Source organism: Schistocerca nitens, chromosome 9 (genome assembly GCF_023898315.1).
Source record: "Schistocerca nitens isolate TAMUIC-IGC-003100 chromosome 9, iqSchNite1.1, whole genome shotgun sequence".
Classification (NCBI taxonomy): domain Eukaryota; kingdom Metazoa; phylum Arthropoda; class Insecta; order Orthoptera; family Acrididae; genus Schistocerca; species Schistocerca nitens.
This window is the reverse complement of record NC_064622.1, coordinates 429,356,829-429,376,522: the sequence shown is the minus strand read 5'-3', so window position 1 is coordinate 429,376,522 and position 19,694 is coordinate 429,356,829. Positions and strand designations below refer to the sequence as shown.

General features: G+C 44.2%; 1 protein-coding gene and 1 pseudogene across 1 annotated transcript in view; one reads left to right on the top strand and one right to left on the bottom strand.

Annotated features, from left to right (window-relative positions):
* The window catches only part of LOC126203054 (calcium/calmodulin-dependent protein kinase kinase 1), a 540,044-nt gene that overhangs the window by 214,268 nt on the left and 306,082 nt on the right, over positions 1-19,694 (top strand). The gene's annotated exons all lie outside the window — the stretch shown is intronic.
* On the bottom strand, positions 7,047-7,164 carry LOC126204585 (5S ribosomal RNA; annotated as a pseudogene).

The following is a 19,694-nucleotide window of genomic DNA, read 5'->3' as shown; positions in this document are numbered from 1 at the left end:
CTACTCGGGTAGAGAGTACTTGTGGCGTGCACGTGGTCGTTTTTAGGCTAGGCAGTAGTGTGAGGTGTCCTGATGAACACTCACCAGTCGACGAGCAGGCAGGGAAATCAGGACGCACTTAGTGTAAAGACACTTCAGCTATCGAGATATTAGCAGTAAATTTTCAGAGTGTTCGGAATAAGGTTCCTGAATTTACTACCCTCCATTAAGCGTGTGGCGTGCAAATTATTCTCGGACTGAGACCTGCCTGAACCCTGAGATAGGAAGTTCTGAAATATTTAGTGAGGGTTGGAGTATGTGACAAGCAAGATCGTAAGAGTTGGAAAAGAGCCACCGTGGTACAATAACCGAGTTAGAAAAATGCTACGGAAGCAAAGGGAACTTCAAAGTAAACATAAATATAGCCAAAGCCTAGCAGACAAACAGAAATTACGCGAAACGAAATGTAGTGTGAGGAGGGCTATGCGAGAGACGTTCAATGAATTCGAAAGTAAAGTACTATGTACTGACTTGGCAGAAAATCCTAAGAAATTTTGGTCATATGTCAAAGCGGTAGGCGGATCAAAACAAAATGTCCAGACACTCTGTGACAAAAATGGTACTGAAACAGACAGAGACAGACTAAAAGCCGAAATACTAAATGTCTTTTTCCAAAGCTGTTTCACAGAGGAAGACTGCACTGTAGTTCCTTCTCTAGATTGTCACACAGATGACAAAATGGTAGATATCGAAACAGACGACAGAGGGATAGAGAAACAATTAAAATCGCTCAAAACAGGAAAGGCCGCTGGACCTGATGGGATATCATTTCGATTTTACACAGAGTACGCGAAGGAACTTGCCCCCTTCTTGCAGCGGTGAACCGCAGGTCTCTAGAAGAGCGTAGCGTTCCAAAGGATTTGAAAAGAGCACAGGTCATCCCCGTTTTCAAGAAAGGACGTCGAACAGATGTGCAGAACTATAGACCTATATCTCTGACGTTGATCAGTTGTAGAATTTTGGAACACGTGTTATGTTCGAGTATAATGACTTTTCTGGAGACTAGAAATCTGCTCTGTAGGAATCAGCATGAGTTTCGAAAAAGACGATCGTGTGAAACCCAGCTCGCGCTATTCGTCCACGAGACTCAGAGGGCCATAGACACGGGTTCACAGGTAGATGCCCTGTTTCTTGACTTCCGCAAGGCGTTCGATACAGTTCCCTACAGTCGTTTAATGAACAAAGTAAGAGCATATGGACTATCAGACCAATTATGTGATTGGATTGAACAGTTCCTAGATAACAGAACGCAGCATGTCATTCTCAATGCAGAGAAGTCTTCCGAAATAAGAGTGATTTCAGGTGTGCCGCAGGGGAGTGTCGTACGACCGTTGCTATTCACAATATACATAAATGACCTTGTGGATAACATCGGAAGTTCACTGAGGCTTTTTGCGGATGATGCTGTGGTATAACGTGGGGTTGTAGCAATGGAAAATTGTACTGAAATGCAGGAGGATCTGCAGCGAATTGACGCATGGTGCAGGGAATGACAATTGAATCTCAATGTAGACAGGTGTAATGTGCTGCGAATACATAGAAAGATAGATCCCTCATCATTTACCTACCACATAGCAGGTCAGCAACTGGAGGCAGTTAATTCCATAAATTATCTGGGAGTAGGCATTAGGAGTGATTTAAAATGGAATGATCATATAAAGTTGATCGTCGGTAAAGCAGATGCCAGACAGATTCATTGAAAGAATCCTAAGGAAATGCAATCCGAAAACAAAGAAAGTAGGTCACAGTACACTTGTTCGCCCACTGCTTGAATACAGCTCACCAGTGTGGAATCCGTACCAGACAGGGTTGATAGAAGAGATAGAGACGATCCAATGGAGAGCAGCGGGCTTCGTTACAGGATCACTTAGTAATCGCGAAAGCGTTACGGAAATAATAGATAAACTCCAGTGGAAGACTCTGCAGGAGAGACGCTCAGTAGCTCCGTACGGGCTTTTGTTGAAGTTCCGAGAACATACCTTCACCGAGGAGTCAAGCAGTATATCGCTCCCTTCTACGTATATCTCGCGAAGAGACCATGAGAATAAATCAGAGAGATTAGAGCCCACACAGAGGCATACCGATAATCCTTCTTTCCACGAACAATACGAGACTGGAATAGAAGGGAGAACCGATAGAGGTACTCAAAGTACCCTCCGCCACACACCGTCAGGTGGCTTGCGGAGTATGGACGTAGATGTAGATGTAGAACGTGTATCGGGAAGACAGATTAGACACCGTAAGAGGTGGTGTCTTCATTGCAGTTGACAAAAATATTGTGTCTACTGAGGTCGAAGTAGAGTGTGATCGTGTAGTTATCTGGACACGTTTAACAGGGCTAGGAGAAAAAGTTAATTCTTGGGTGTTATTACCGGCCGCCAGGTTCCACCGTGACAGTTCTAGAATCATTCAAAGGGAGTCTACACTCTGTATCGCAGAAGTACCAGGATCATGCTATATTAGTCGGAGGCGACTTCAACCTACCTAGTATAGACTGGGATGTCTTTGGAATCATTACAGGAGGTACAGACAAGCAGTCGTGTTAGTTACTATCCGAAAACTGTCTTTAGAAGCTAAATCGACAGCCAACGCGCAATGGAAATATTTTAGATCTGGTTGCCACGAACAGTCCAGAACTCATCGATGGTGTCAGTGTTGAGACAGGGATTAGTGGACATGATGTTGTCATTACGACTATGGTTACGAAAGTTAAAAAGTCGGTCAAAAAGGCTAGGAGACCATTCTTACTAGAAAGAGCAGAGAAGCAGTTGTTGGCATTCCACTTAGTTCAAAATGGTTCAAATGGCTCTGAGCACTATGGGACTCAACTGCTGAGGTCATTAGTCCCCTAGAACTTAGAACTAGTTAAACCTAACTAACCTAAGGACATCACAAACATCCATGCCCGAGGCAGGATTCGAACCTGCGACCGTAGCGGTCTTGCGGTTCCAGACTGCAGCGCCTTTAACCGCACGGCCACTTCGGCCGGCCATTCCACTTAGTAAATTGAATCGACTTCATTTACTTCCGGTACAATGGACGTGGAAGAATTATGGGCAAATTTTAAACACACTGTAAATCACGCATTGGAGATGTATGTGCCGAAAAAAGTGGATTACGGACGGAAAAGACACACCGTGGTTTAACAGCGCAATTCGGAGAATGCTCAGGAAGCAAAGGCAGTTGCACTCGCGGTACAAGAAAGATCGGGAGAATGAGGACAGGCAAAAGTTAGGAGAGATTCGTGCTGCTGTAAAAAGAACGATGCTCGAAGCATACAACCACTACCACCGTCATACCTAAGCAAAAGATCTTGCTGGAAACTGAAGGAAATTCTGGTCTTACGTAAAAGCGGTAAGCGGGTCGAAGGCTTCCATCCAGTCACTCACTGATCAGTCTGGCCTGGCAACGGAAGACAGCAAAACGAAAGCTGAAATTTTAAATTTAGCATTTGAGAAATATTTCACGCAGGAGGATCGTACAAACATACCGGCATTTGAGTATCGTACAGATTCCCGTATGGAGGACATAATGATAGACATCCCTGGGGTTGTGAAGCAACTGAATGGGTTGAAAATAAATAAATCGCCAGGTCCTGATGGGATTCCAATTCGGTTTTACAGAGTACTCTACTGCAATGGTTCCTTACTTGGCTTGCATTTATCGCGAATCTCTTGCCCAACGTAAAATCCAGAGCGACTGGAAAAAAGTGTAGGTAACGCCTGTTTATAATAGGGGTAGAAGGACGGATCCTCAAAATTACAGACCAATATCCTTAATATCGGTTTGTTGCAGGATTCTCGAACATATTCTCAGTTCGAATATAATGAATTTCCTTGAGACAGAGAAGTCTCTGTCCATGCGTTAGCACGGCTTTAGAAAGCATCGCTCGTGCTAAATGCAACTCGCCCTTTTTTCATCATGGATGAAGGGTATCAGACGGATGCCATATTCCTTGACTTCCGCAAAGCGTTCGACTCGGTGCCCCACTGCAGACTCCTAACTAAGGTACGAGCATATGGGATTGGTTCCCAAGTATGTGAGTGGCTCGAAGACTTCTTAAGTAACAGAACGCAGTACGTTGTCCTCGATGGTGAGTGTTCATCGAAGGTGAGGGTATCATCTGGAGTGCCCCAGGGAAGTGTGGTAGGTCCGCTGTTGTTTTCGATCTACATAAATGATCTTTTGGATAGGGTGGATAGGAATGTGCGGCTGTTTGCTGATGATGCTGTCGTGTACGGGAAGGTGTCGTCGTTGAGTGACTGTAGGAGGATACAAGATGACTTGGACAGGATTTGTGATTGGTGTAAAGGATGGCAGCTAACTCTAAATATAGATAAACGTAAATTAATGCAGATGAATAGGAAAAAGAATGCCATAATGTTTGAATACTCTATTAGTAGTGTAGCGCTTGACACAGTCACGTCGATTAAATATTTGGGCGTAACATTGCGGAGTGATATGGAGTGGGACAAGAATGTAATGGCAGTTGTGGGGAAGGCGGATAGTCGTCTTCGGTTCATTGGTAGAATTTTGGGAAGATGTTGTTAATCTGTAAAGGAGACCGCTTATAAAACACTAATACAACCTATTCCTGAGTACTGCTCGAGCATTTGGGATCCCTATCAGGTCGGATTGAAGGAGGACATAGAAGCAATTCAGAGGCGGGCTGCTAGATTTGTTACTGGTAGGTTTGATCATCACGCGAGTAATACGGAAATGCTTCAGGAACTCGGGTGGGAGTCTCTAGAGGAAAGGAGGCGTGAATCGCTACTGAGGAAATTTAGAGAACCAGCATTTGAGGCTGACTGCAGTACAATTTTACTGCCACCAACTTATATCAGCTTATATTTCGGGAAAAGACCACAAGATTAAGAGAGATTAGGGCTCATACAGAGGCATATAGGCAGTCATTTTTCCCTCGTTCTGTTTTGGAGTGGAACGGAGAGAGAAGATTTTAGTTGTGGTACGAGGTACCCTCCGCCACGCACCGTATGGTGGATTGCGGAGTATGTATGTAGATGTAGATGTAGATGCTCCGATCGCAGGTTGGAACCCCGCCTCGGGTATGGGTATGTGTGATGTCCTTAGGTTAGTTAGTTTTAAGTAGATCTACGTCTAGGGGACTGATGATCTCAGATGTTAAGTGTTATAGTGCTTAGTCATTTGAACCATTTTGAACACTGTAGACAAGAGTTCCATGTCACAGGTTTCACTCAGATTACTGCAAATTAAAAAGTGTTCAGTGTCCTTTCTTGTCACTCAGTCACACCAGGTTCATCGTCACTGATATCCCAGTACTTCAAATTAATTCTATATCTCCTCACTCCTCAATCTGTTGAGAGTTTTCCCAGTCCTGTATTGGAGACGGTAGCGTGATGGCAGCTTCTCTTTTGATCACAGAATGAAGTCTTTCACGACTGGATGACATAGTTGCTGGTAACCCTTTCGGAATGTCAGGTCGTGGTCCAAGAAACCCTTCTGTTCCTGACGTTTCGTCCAGCACCGCGCTGGACATCCTCAGAGGCGCTTCTTCGCTGAGTCTTGCCGACTTCTCTTTTGCTGTCCATAATACTCCAGGTGACCTGTCTTTTGCTGAAGATGGTATCGGAGTAGTTGTCAGAAGAAATCTGTTTCAGGATTTCAGTGGTGATGGGTCCACACGAGTTCCAAACAATGGAAGCTTTGGGTGTGTTTCTTGGTTTTGCTACTCAGTTTTTTGCTACTGCCGTTCTTGTTATATTTGGAGGTGCTACTCCAATGAATAGAAAGACCTTATCGACTTGCACATCTTGTGGTTGTGCGGCTTGTCACGTGAAAAGCCGCATCAGCGTGATTAGCATGTGGAGATTTCCTCCAGGCTGGAGCTACGTGCTTCGCAGGAAAGAGACGCAGAGCAAGAATGAATGTGCGGAGGAAGCTAGACTGTGCTCTCCACATATCTGTCAGTCTGTGGCCAACAAAGCATTGTTTGTTAAGTTAATGGCAAGGTCATATTCTATCCGGAGACATTTTGGTTGAACACAGTGATTTAAAATACTTACATTCCAGATAATAAGCAGCATCCTTCTTGCCTCAGTGACTGAATGATACACCACCAAAAACGATTCTACTACACTGCTTTGCAAAACGTAAGGACGAGCTAGGTAAAGAAACATGTAGTCTATATGAAGTTGGTATCTGTCCCCGAAAGAACATATACCATCGATGACAGTGCAGCTTCTCTAGAATGAAATTATAATTAAATCGAAACCCTTAGGTGCCGACAGGTACACCTATGGGGACAGCTGACAATGTGTGCCCCGACCGGGACTCGAACCCTGGATCTCCTGCTTACATGGCAGACCCTCTATCCATCCTTTTCTTATCTCATTTTACTCTATATTGTTCGTTGAATTTGCTCATGACGGACGTCCGATGACACCCATTCAGGTTCTTTGTTGAGCCGTTCACTCAGTTATTTTTATTACAGAGAGTAGCTAACCCTCTGACCGAGTCGCGATCTGAGACCTCTTGTCACGGGTCGCGCGGGTTCCCCCGTCCGAGGTTCAAGTCCTCCCTTCCCTCGGGCATGGGTGCGTGTGTTCTCCTTAGCGTAAGTTAGTTTAAGCTAGATAAAGTAGCGCGTAAGCGTAGGGACTGATGACCTTAGCAGTTTACTCCCATAGGAACTTACCACAAATTTCCAAATTTTCCAAAGTCGGCATATAATCATCAGCGAATTCACAGTCTATGGTCAGTTCATTAGATTTCAATCGCGGTGAAAATGTATTTTGTTGAACATATCCATTCGTAAATTTACTGAGCACTCCGTCTTCAGGCCACAAGTGGCCCATCGGGAGCATCCGACCGCCGTGTCATCCTCAGCTGAGGATGCGGATAGGAGGGGCGTGTGCTGAGCAAACCGCTCCCCCGGTCGTTATGATGGCTTTCTTTGAGCAGAGCCGCTACTATTCGGTCGAGTAGCTCCTCAATTGGCATTACGAGGCTGAGTGCGCTCCGAAAAATGGCAACAACGCATGGCGGCCCAGATGGTCACACATCCAAGTTCTGGCCACGCCCGACAGCGCTTAACTTCGGTGATCTGACGGGAACTGGCGTATCCACTGTGGCAAGGCCGTTGCCCATATTTACTGAAACTTCGTGTAAATGGTGTTACGTGTACTACTAGTTGAAACTAAATGAAAATGTTGGACCATGTTGCCAAAGGTCTCACATATCACATGTTGTCAGTGTGACTAGAGCGCCAAATGGAGCGAGCCCTGCAACATGAGGCAGGTGAATGTACTGGTAAAGACAGCGTGTGTCAACCAGCAAGCAGTTTCGGTTCACAGTGGTGGCGTTCTTCATTACAATATGGTCCGGAGACATTTGGATGCCTTCCCCCGAGCAAAAATTGGCTCTGAGCACTATGGGACTCAACTTCTGAGGTCCCCTAGAACTTAGACCTAAGGACATCACACATATCCATGCCCGAGGCAGGATTCGAACCTGCGACCGTAGCGGTCTCGCAGTTCCAGACTACAGCGCGTAGAACCGCACGACCACTTCGGCCGGCGCCCCCGAGCAAGAACCATCGGGAAACTGGAAGAAGAATGTAACAGGTGTTTGGTATTACTCACAAAATTATTTTGCTTGCATGGGGAGCGTTCCGAACCACGTTGATCGCTCTCTGAAGGACAGAAGGATGTCGATCACGATAAAGTAGAACATCAGATGACCTCAACATTGTGCAACAGCCACGTCAAACAGTGGGTGGAATTGTTACCACATTTTCACAGGACTGGGCACGCAGTCACACGCTCCACAGTGAAACAGCGACTGCAAGTGAGTGGTCTCCTTGCACGACGACCAGTACGTAGCGTTCCGTTGTCACAATGGCAAATTGACTGGCCTCCCCGTTCCTTCGAAATAAATCTTGCAGAGAACGAGTGTAAGGCGTTGAAAAGACCTACTGCAGCACGTCAACATTCGCCAACGTCCATCCAGCACTTGTCAACCATGATAGCAGAGAAAAGGAGCCGGCCACAGTGGTTCTAGGCGCTTCAGTCTGGAACCGCGCCACCGCTACGGTCGCTGGCTCGAATCCTTCCACGGGCATGGAGAAGAGGAACGGCCTGCCACAAAAACTGCTTATCAATCTTGTGCCCAGTATGGGAGCATGTTACAGAGTATGCCTTGCTATCCGTGGTGATCACACAGGCTTTTAATCAACATGTCCCGTCTTTGGAATGTTCATAAATTGCAATAACACAAGTGTAACTAATATCTTTGCGTAAAAGTGTTATATCTGTTCCTCGCTTTGCAGATTTCTTACATCTCCCTTTTGCTTTACACTAGAGCCCATCTTCCTATGTATGGTCCACATTTGCTCGAGCTATGTTACTTGGCAGTGAAACGTCATACGAATGTTACTTTCGTCTTTAGATTTTACACGCCAGTGTACAATAGTATTATTGGTGTTATGCCTCTATTCGTAACTGACTTTTCCTTCCGGCGCCCTTCAGGCCGTTGATGCTTGTTTTCCGGAGCCGTAATTGGCAGCATTTTCCAGTTGGCCGGCGAGATCTTAATAAATTGAGTGCTGTTTCTACAGACACCCTAATTAAGCTGTTTAACGCTCGGCGGAACACACGAAAGCACAGAATTAATCAGATTCGCCGAGAAAACCTGGCAGATCATGTGACGAATCTGTTTGCTTACTGCTTGCAGTTAATAACAAACAACACCCAGTCTCATCGATGTTGGTGGCACAGTGTTGAAAAACAACAGCGTAATCTGTCATGTGTACTCGATGGACTTATCTACTGTTTACAGTTCTTATCAGGTTGTCAAGGGCGGTGCATTACGTATTACAGCACCCTGTAGACATGTATCCAGCTTGTCAAGGGCGGTGCATTACGTATTACAGCACCCTGTAGACATGTATCTAGTTTGTGATTGAATGTACTGTGCGGAAATCACAACGAGTGTGTGGAGAAAAGTTCCGCGAAAGGCGCCATCGTAACTAGAAGATATTCAGGGCCACGAATGGAAACTTTCTAGAAACTGATTCCTTAAAGTCACAGAGAGAAGGAAGGTTCTTTACAAAGAACTATTCGTACACTACAATTTAAGAAGATCATATTGCATCGTGTGGGGAAAGGTTTAGAAGTAAGCAACCGCAAACTGGCGTCGTGCAACTTCACTTGAACTGCTATGGTAAACAAGGCGTCCCTAGGCTTAAGGGATTTTTTAACCTTGGATTCAGTTCTATGAAAGCATTATGTTGTATGGAACGTCCTAAGACTGGCAGGCAGTATTCGGTGCAGCTGTTATGACTCTGGAAATTTTTGATAGAAGATTTAAATCGGTTATGCCAATAAAAAGCTATATATTTACAGCCAGTCATTGTGTAACTTACAGACATGTTTCGTGTAACAGTGCCTCGTCGAATATCTTCATTAATAATACTGCTATGATTACTGAATGTTATAAACAGTTTTTAGGTATTGTATGCAACACAGCAGAATATACTTTTTGTTCTGTTAATATTTGTAAGCACTAAGTTCAGTTTCGATTTTCAGCGTTTTAGAATTTATGAGCATCATTATCGTAACATAAAGCGGTAAACTACACCACTTAGAAGAAGTTTCAGTACGTTTACAAGTGGAAATTACCAACAAAATAAAGATACACCTTCGCGACGCTTGAAACCTATTGAACTGATAATAGATTGTGCATTGGCTGGTTATATATTGTTTCTGGACTTTACTTGTTGACTACGTGGAGCTAACTGAATGACACATAGGTTAGCCACGACTAACTATGACTTTGTGCAAGAAGACAATTATAGACGCGTGTATTACAGAAGTCGCAAAATGGTAAAATACAGGACTATTATATTCTGCATGTTATTGTAAAAGGTAGAAAAAGTGAAAAACACACAGATTCAGTACGCGCTGAAGCAAATTTATTTTGTCAGAAGCTTTATAATTAGAAAATGGCAAAATAATAGATATTACTTTGTTATAGGGAAGACTGAACGTGCTAGAGAATTCCCAAAGTTCACCAACAGTATTCGAGACAGTGATATTTTATACTTGGAACGGTTAACAAACTAACATGTTATTTTAGTAAAAGTACGAAATTTTGGAAAAAGAAAAAACCGATTTACAAGATTATAACGCTGGATTTTGGAAAGAATTAAGTCTAAATATTGGAACATTCTGGAAGAAGAAAGTATTGAATACCAGTAACTTCTGAAGCATTACATTTTCAGAAATAGCAAAGCGTTTGCTTGAAAGAGAGAAATGAAAGTTTTTAAAGGCTACGTTAATCTTCAAACACACACTTTTTAGCAAGGTAGAATTCTGACACGTCAGTGGTTTATTAGTGTTGTAAAGTACGAACTATATACGTTATTGCTCGAACAGTCCACCGGTATACTGCCAGTTCATAGTGTCCAACGTGCACAATATTTCGGCGATCAGACATGTCGCCATCGTCAAGTGTGCTGACGAACTGAGTTCCTGAGGGCGGGCGGCCGATTTAAATCCCCTCCCCCCGCGGGCCGCTCTGTCCGCCATCTGCGCCTGCGCGCCGGCGGTCGCGAAGATGTGGGCGTCGGAATCTGTCGTAGCGTCGATGTGCTTGCTACGTCCGCCCTGGTCGCCAGTTCGTACTTCTTGCTGAGAGTCTTCTTAATTACATTCATTGCCGGGTCCCAAGCCTTGCTGAGACTGTAGCCGCAATCTCGGTTGATAAGATCTTACCTGCTGCGAATTTCGATAACCTCCCTTATAACGCTGTCCCATTATTTAGAGGTCTGACCCAGGATCTCGGTACGCTCATAATCCATCTCGTGTTTCTCGGTCAAACAGCGCTCTGCTACCGCCGACTTATTTAGATATTTCAGTCGAGTGTGCCTTTGATGTTCTCGGCAACGATCTTCGATGGTGCGTACTGTTTGTCTTCCCACACTCACAGAGAATTTGGTATATGCCGGCCTTCCTCAAACCGAGGTCATCTTTCACACTTCCCAGTAATTCCCCTGTTTTATTGGGGGGGGGGGGAAGACGGTTTTATCTCGGTGTTTCTTTAATATACGGCCGATTTCCCCGATAGTGCGCCATTGTACGGAATAAAGGCAGTGGCTACCTCTTCTTCTGTGACTTCATCCGTCTCCACAGGTTGTGCTGTGGTGGTAGGACGGAGAGCGCGTCTAATCTGCCATTCTGAGTACCCGTTTTTTCGGAACACGGTTTTGAGGTGTTCCGATTCCTGGGGCAGATTCTCTGCGTCTGAGATGCTGCGCGCACGTGTACTGGTGTTTTTAGTACTCCATTCCTCTGAGAAGACTGGTGGCAGCTGTCTGCACGCAGGTACAGGTCAGTATGCGTTTTCTTCCTGTACACACCGTGGCTCAGGGTACCATCAGCTCTTCTCTTGACCATGACGCCCAGGAATGGTAATCTTCCTTCTGCCTCGGTCTCCATAGTGAATTTGATGTCTGGATGTATGGAGTTCAGGTGTGTAAGGAAATCCAGGAGCTTGTCCCTACCATGGGACCAGATGACGAACGTGTCATCGACATAAAGGAAGAAACAAGTAGGTTTCCAATTGGATGACGCCAAGGCTTCCTCCTCGAAGTACTCCATGTACAAATTCGCGACCACCGGCGAGGGTGGGCTGCCCATAGCGACTCCATCCGTTTGCTCATAGTATTCCCCATTAAACAAAAAAAACGTTGAGGTCAAGACATGCCTAAAGAGTTCAGTGGTCTTCTCGTAGAGGCACCCTGGTGAATAGTGAAACCACGTCGAAGCTCACTAGGATATCACTGTCTTTCAGTCTGAAGTTGTCGAGACGTTTCACGAAATCCACGGAATTACGGATATGGTGAGGGGATTTACCTAGATAGGGGCTAAGTAATTCAGCCCGCCCTCAGGAGCTCAGTTAGTGAGCGCACCTGACGATGGCGACATATTTGATCGCCGAAATGTTGGACACTATGAACAGGCAGTATACCCGTGGACTGTTCGAGCAACAAATACGCCGGGAGAAACTGAAGAATCACATATACGTTATTGTCATGAGCCTGTAAATTACAAGATGAATAATAACATTTAGTGAAATAATGCGTGTCTAAGAATTTGGAAATTTTGTGTAGTACATACGAGCTCTTCGCCCAGGCTGTAAAGGCGGAAAGGATACCGACCGGCCGTCATGTCACCATCTGCCTTGCGACTTCATGCGGATACAGTGTTGCGGGGAGGGGTTGGGGGAGGCATGTGGTTGGCACACCGCTGCACCAGCCATTTCGCCGACTTCTCAGACCATGGCGCCGGTACTACTCCATCAAGTGACTCTCAGTTCGCATCACGAGGCTGAGTGCTGAGTACCAATGCTCCCACCAAATAAAAATCACAGGCTGCAGTGGGAATCGAACACACGCGGCACCCATCTGCACGAGTCACTTAGCCACGGAAGAAGCACTTATAGTATATGCATTACTAATGAAAAGGAAGAAAAAGTTATGTTAGCGTCAGGACTGGTATAAGAACAATTGCACCACTGCAATTAGTTTCTTTTTCTCAAAGTACTCAGAGTAGGATGCTTATCCAGTGAACTTTTCTGAACTGAATGTCAGAATAGACTAGGAAGTACGATTAAGTGCAGTAAGAGCCCTTAAAAGTAGCGGTGGCTGTTCTCCTTCTTCTAATTCTAATGAAATTGCGACATTTCAGTAGTGAGACAAGACTCCTCTTCCAAGCTTTACGCTACATTCGTTCCAGATAACGAATAAAAATTGACATTCCCATGAACAGCGCGTTCAAAATCTGATTTGCTAATAGTGATCAAATGACGCTGAAAATCCGCAGAGTACTTACGGGGCCGGCCAGTGTGGCCGAGCGGTTCTAGCCGCTTCACTCTGGAACCGCGGGACAGCTACGGTCGCAGGTTCGAATCCTGCCTCGAGAATGGATGTATGTGATGTCCTTAGGTTAGGTGTAACTAGTTCTACGTTCTAGGGGACTGATGACCTCAGATGTTAAGTCCCATAGTGCTCAGATTCATTTGAACCATTTTTTGAGTACTTACGGGGACACCTTGAGTCGTCCCGAAGTCACACACCCTGAAAAATAACGTACACAGTCCGTGCCAAACGACAGATGACGGATTTTATACTCGCGTAACTGCTAATTCCATCTGTGATGTTTTTAAATTTCACAGCGGTAGCACCACAAACCGCTCGAAATAAAAAAAAAAAATACTTAAAAGTTTGTTTGAACTTCTGTCCTGGAAGGAGCAGTGGAGCAACATGTGAACTTTGATTTATGTAGGTTAAAAGTGCAACTTTTCAAATGATACACACTCTTTACGGCAATGAAGCAGTGCACCGTAAAAACATTTCTAAGCTGTATTCAAGGTTTAGTGATGCTAGATGGAGCACTGCAGACAATCCACATCCGTCAGCATCATGACAGTTACATTCAAAGTAACTGTTCAAAAAGTGGCTGAAATTCTGCGAAGATCGTTATGCATCTACCAGGTTAACTGAGGAGCTAACTACAATTCCAAAACAACGGTGCGTAGGGTTTCCACTGAAAATTTATACAGAAAGAGGATTTATTGTCGCTTTTTGTTCGACATTCACTCACAGATGATCGAAAAGAATGCAGAGTAGAACACAGTAAGAGACATGAAGAGATAGGTCGCTAGGGACCCAGATTTCAGGTTTTTCATCGTAAAAGGTGTTGCAACATAGTTTTTTGAATGCAAGCCACTTACAAAGGGCCAATGCTCAAAATGGAAAGGTCCATAATCTCCGAGACAGAGAAAAGTGCGCATGCAGGAAAGTGTCGCTGTTTTCTTTGATTCGAAGGAAATTATCCATAAAGAATTCGCTCTAGAAAGTCAAATGATGAATAAAGATTAGTACTTCGGCTATCCCTCAGGTTTTAAATCGTTTATCGGCAATGATCTTTGGCATTAGACGTGAATACCCGAATCAAGGAACGTGGTGGGTGCTGCATGAAAGTGCACTCGCTCTCACAAGCAAGATCGTACACGGTTTCTTGGCTCAAAAATGTATCGTGGCGCGTGAACACCCTCCTTATACGCCTGATTTGTCTACGTGTGACTCCTAATTATTTCCACTACTGACAACGGCAACGATCATGTTAACCAGGCAACTTCAAAGGTTGAATATATGTAATGTTTCGAATAACTCCTCCACGGCTTCCAGTTCAGTATTGACACACAAGGAGAGTATTTTGGATCCAAAGTCATGCATACTAAAAATAAAAAGAGCCTCTTGTATTTTATTTCACGTCAGCCACCTATCCTGCGCGTCGGACTGTGTATGTTCACGATGAAAACTCTGTTTATGGTTTCTAAATATTCATTGCAGATAGCGCTCTCTCTCTCTCTCTCTCTCTTGTTTTACAAAATTCCGTTTACCTGTATTTTTAGGTAATATTACTACAAAAGGCTAGACTTGAAAGACTCACAGACTAGCTCAAAACTTTAATCTTCCATATGTTTCTCCTACAGTGCTATAGTATTGCACATAATCAGTTAAAACGAATGCTTGTAGAAAAGTTAATATGCCGTAATACGTGATAAATTAATCAGAGAAATATATTTTTTCATCTTTTATTACTTCCCATGTGACCTGCTTATGTATTCCTTTCTCCCTTTCTAATTTAATTATTCCGTATCTTTTGTCAACGTGCATTTTATTTCCATTTTATTTCTTTTCGAATGAGAAGTATTCCACAACCGCTTTGCCTGGATAAGAAAACCAGCTATTCAGTTGCGCGAGACTGAATTAATTTATTGCGTTAGGAACCAGGTGCACGTTCTATCCGAAACGAAATTCAAACTCGCAGCGGCAGATATGGCCAATGTTTTTAAATGAAGGAACGAGGGAGTTAACACACCCATGGGACACCATCCGTTTTCGCGAATTCGTGCTCTACCTATAGATTTCAGACCGGTCGAAGGTGGTCCGCACTGAAACACAAATGAAAATTTATTTTAATGAAACAGGCAAAATAAAAGTGACCCTACACGTTTCTTTCGCAGCGTCCAGAAATGTCTATATACCTGCGTAGGGGCGGGGCGTCGGGGACATAATAGCCTATTGTGTCGTTATCATGGAACAACATAGGGCTCTTACGTTACTTCCACAGAAATGTTCGTCACTGAAGCAGTACCGCTTTTCTTTTTTCTGTTTCTTCTTCTTTTACTTAAGAGTATTAGCCTTCATCTATATCAATAATCAGTCAACGTGTGTTTTTATTCAGCTTCAGTTTAAAGTATCTATCAATAAGACAACGTGCTCTGTTTGCAGGAGTGTCTTCTTTCCATCTAGAACTCTAATAGGATCATTGTCGGGCTATATTTCTAGTGATCTTTTCTCTTCAGAGTGTGTCAACATAAGCTGAGTATGTAAGAGAAAATCACTCTAAAATGGCAGTTGAGAAAATCCGTCTCCACAGTCGTGAAATAAACGTTTGTATTGGTGTTCTTGTCTACGTACTTGTCAGTGTGAGGGAGTAAGAGAAGTAAAGGTCTGCTTCAGGGATGCATTTATTCATTGCTTACTTCAGCGAGTTTACAGACGACCGCTAAAGATATCTGGCAACTTAATCACAATGCTGCCAACGCAAAAGTACTTCTCTTAATACTCACTAACACAAATTTGTCCCGTGAAAATAGCAGCGATGCTTCAAGTACTTTGTAGCACTGCCTTAAATTAACTGCGACATATCAGTTTTTCAATTGATACTAGCAAGATCTCGAAGGGGTTATACTGGTTGTGGATATGGCAAAATTAATCATCCCACTATTTTAGACCTATTGCAATATTATAAGTCATCTTTCCTAGATAAGAATACCATTCCACACTTATCCTGGAGCAGAAGTCTTTGCAGGTGAGTGATCAAATCCCATACGTTTCTTGCAGAGATCCCGTGTTTGATGTCGTGTCAGGCAGAAGTTTGTTTGCTGCAAGACTCTGATACTGCTGCCCGGAGAACACTCCCCCATTCTAAGGACAACCAGTTGACGTCATTTACCTATTATGTGAAGCTCGTCATTCATTACAATGATTGTATTTTAATTTTATTTGCTTCAGTTATTTTAAGAAATAGTTTTAATATACTTAATTTTATAAGTTATCAACTTTACTGTTGATTTATTATTACTTCATGACGTTTTTTAGTAATTAGGATTAGTAGAATTTACGCAATTTCTACATCAAAGATTAAAAATGTTCTGGCGGTTAGGAAAAAACGAAGAGAGCACGTAACCCGGTGTTCGTGACATCTTACGAGCAAAGTGTACCACACTTTTCCCGCAACCGTCTCTCGTTTAAAATACTGGCTCGAAGAAGAAGCGACTGCAGTTTCTCGAAACATACTTAACTTAGAATTTCAGATTTTGCACAAAAAGGCGTTAGAAAATATACTTCGAACTGGAATACAGTTTTTGGTGTGATCTTCAGAACACAAATGGAAAAATACCGCTCTCATCAAAGTAGGTAATGACACACTATGTGCAGGGAAAACACCATTAAATGTGTTTACCCTCTATTTTATTCGTGTACTTCCGGTTAGTTTAAATGTTCTACTTTCCTTGTGTAATACTAAATCCTTACTCTGCAACATTACAGTTTAAAATAAATGAATGAATCTCTTCCATCACCTGCTTGAGATTGACGCTGGATAAAATCCTCCCCCAGACACTTCCTTTCGACGCAGTCCTCAGCTTAAGACATATATTTTGACCTACATGTCTTCTATTGTCATCTGTCCACATTTCATTATGTTGCCATCTTGGTCTTTTCTTCTGTCTTGGAATCTACGTTCATTTAACAATTATACGCCTCGCTATATATCACGCCAAACTCTACGCTGCATCTTTACCCTTATCTGTAACCTGATGCATTAGTTTGTTTTCCTGTCTCTGCTACTAATTTCCATTAGGCATCCTTCAATTGCTTGCTTAGAAACCCTCAGCTTTTGAATGGCTGTCGCATTAAACGTTCCTGTCTCACTGCTGTAAGTCATAACAGATAGTAGACCTTGGCCTTGCCTCGCGGGGTAGCCGCGCGCTTTCAGGCGCCCGGTCACGGTCCGTGCGGCTCACCCCGTCGCAGGTTCGAGTCCTCCCTCGGGCATGGGTGCGTGTGTTGTCCTTGGCTAAGTTAGTTTAAGTTATATTAAGTAGTGTGTAAACTTAGGGACCGATGACCTCAGCAGGTTGCTCCCATAACATCTTACCACAAGTTTCCAAAAAATTTTACATTGACTTTCTCTCTTTTCCAGACACACAGGTGGCTTAATTTGAAAATTCTCTTTAGTTTACCAAAAGCACTGCCTTTTTTTACACTTATTTTTCCTTTACTGCCCATCCGGACGTCACCTCAAGTTGCCATAAACAAAGCGGATAAACAACCATTTCTACAAATCCCCTGTTAAACTGCGCTACTTTACATTTGGTGTAATGCTTATTAATTATTCCAGTCTTATTATAATTGATTTTCAGGCACGCTTCGGACTCGTTCTATTAGAGTTTTCGGTTGTTATTGAAGTCTGTCCGCCCGCATCTCGTGGTCGTGCGGTAGCGTTCTCGCTTCCCACGCCCGGGTTCCCGGGTTCGATTCCCGGCGGGGTCAGGGATTTTCTCTGCCTCGTGATGGCTGGGTGTTGTGTGCTGTCCTTAGGTTAGTTAGGTTTAAGTAGTTCTAAGTTCTAGGGGACTGATGACCATAGATGTTAAGTCCCATAGTGCTCAGAGCCATTTGAACCATTTTTTTGAAGTCTATCCAGCCAAATAGTATACGTCATCAGCAAAACGAAGGTCACTGATGTTTGTTCCACTATTTGTATTCTATTGTATGTTAAATCGGGACCTAGAAACGTCGGAGAGGCTCCGTCCCCGCCGCAACCGCAGTGGTCCACAACTCCACGACGACTACGGCAGTCCACTTGACCGCTCAGCCGCCCACACCGAACCCAGGGTTATTGTGCGGTTCGGCCACCGGTGGAACCCCCAGGGAACGTCTCACACCAGACGAGTGTAATCCCTACGTTTGCGTGGTAGAGTAATGGTGGTGTATGCGTACGTGGAGAACTTGTTTGCGCAGCAATCGCTGACATAGTGTAACTGAGGCGGAATAAGGGAAACCAGCCCGCATTCGCCGAGGCAGATGTAAAACCGCCTAAAAACCATCCACAGACAGGGCGGTTCACCGGACCTCGACACAAATCCGCCGGGCGGATTCGTGCCGGGGACCAGGCGCTCCTTCTCGCCCGGAAAGCCGTGCGTTAGACCGCACGGCCAACCGGGCGGGGTTGTTCTACTAACACATTTATATTTTCCCAAGTTTATGAAATCTTCCTTTAAGATTGCTGGGAATAGCATGTACCTAGTATCATTATCTCCTCTTACAGACGTCAGATTTTCATTATCTGGATGAAGTCTAATGTAAGCTGTGGTGTCACCGCCAGACAAAACACTTGCTACGTGGTAGCTTTAAATCGGCCGCGGTCCATTAGTACATGTCGGACCCGCGTGTCGCCACTGTCAGTGATCGCAGACCGAGCGCCACCACACGGCAGGTCTCGAGAGACGGACTAGCACTCGCCCCAGTTGTACGGACGACGTAGCTAGCGATGCACACTGTCGAAGCCTCGCTCATTTGCAGAGCAGATAGAATAGCCTTCAGCTAAGTCCATGGCTACGACCTAGCATGGCGCAATTGCCATGTATCTACAGAGTCTCACTTGTATTGTCAAGAGCGATGTACAACAAGGATGGATTAAAGTTAAGTATTCCAGAAGCTACGTACTTTTCTTTATAGCATTCATTACGTATCCTGTTTCAGACCTCTCTAGCCTGCGTGAGTTTAAGCGCGTGCCTTTCGGTTACCCGTCACTGTGGACTGGCTGTCTTGTCGGTTCACAACATAAGCAATGGCGCTGAAGTACATATTCTGTAGTATTCTGAAATATTCTAACATACAGGGTGATCAGAAAGTCAGTATAAATTTGGAAACAAAATAAACCACGGAATAATGTAGATAGAGAGGTAAAAATTGACATACATACTTGGAATGTCATGGGGTATTATTAGAACAAAAAAAAAAGTTCACAAAATGTCCGACAGATGGTGCTGGACAGCAAAACGTCAGTGACTGCGCATGACAATCGTCTATAAAATGAGCTGTAATGAGAAAATCAGACGCGCCAGCAGTCGCAGCATGTTGACGTTACCTGAAAAAGCGCTTTTAGTGAAGCTGTATTATCAGAATGGGGAATGTGCTAGTTCAGCGTTACGATCCTATCGCCATAGGAAGGGGATTCGGCCAGCCTTGGTTGCCGAGCGGTTCTAGGCGCTTGAGTCCGGAACCGCGCGACTGCTACGGTCGCAGGTTCGAATCCTCCCTAGGGCATGGTTGTGTGTGATGTCCTTAGGTTAGTTAAGTTTAAGTAGTTCTAAGTTCTAGGGGACTGATGATCTCAGATGTTAAGTCCCATAGTGCTCAGAGCCATCTGAAGGGGATTCGAACGGGTAAACGTCCGTTGACAAACGTAGCTGTGGCGAGAAGTTCGAAGCCCCGGGTTGTTTAGACGATAGACCCCGTAGTGGCCGACCGAGCA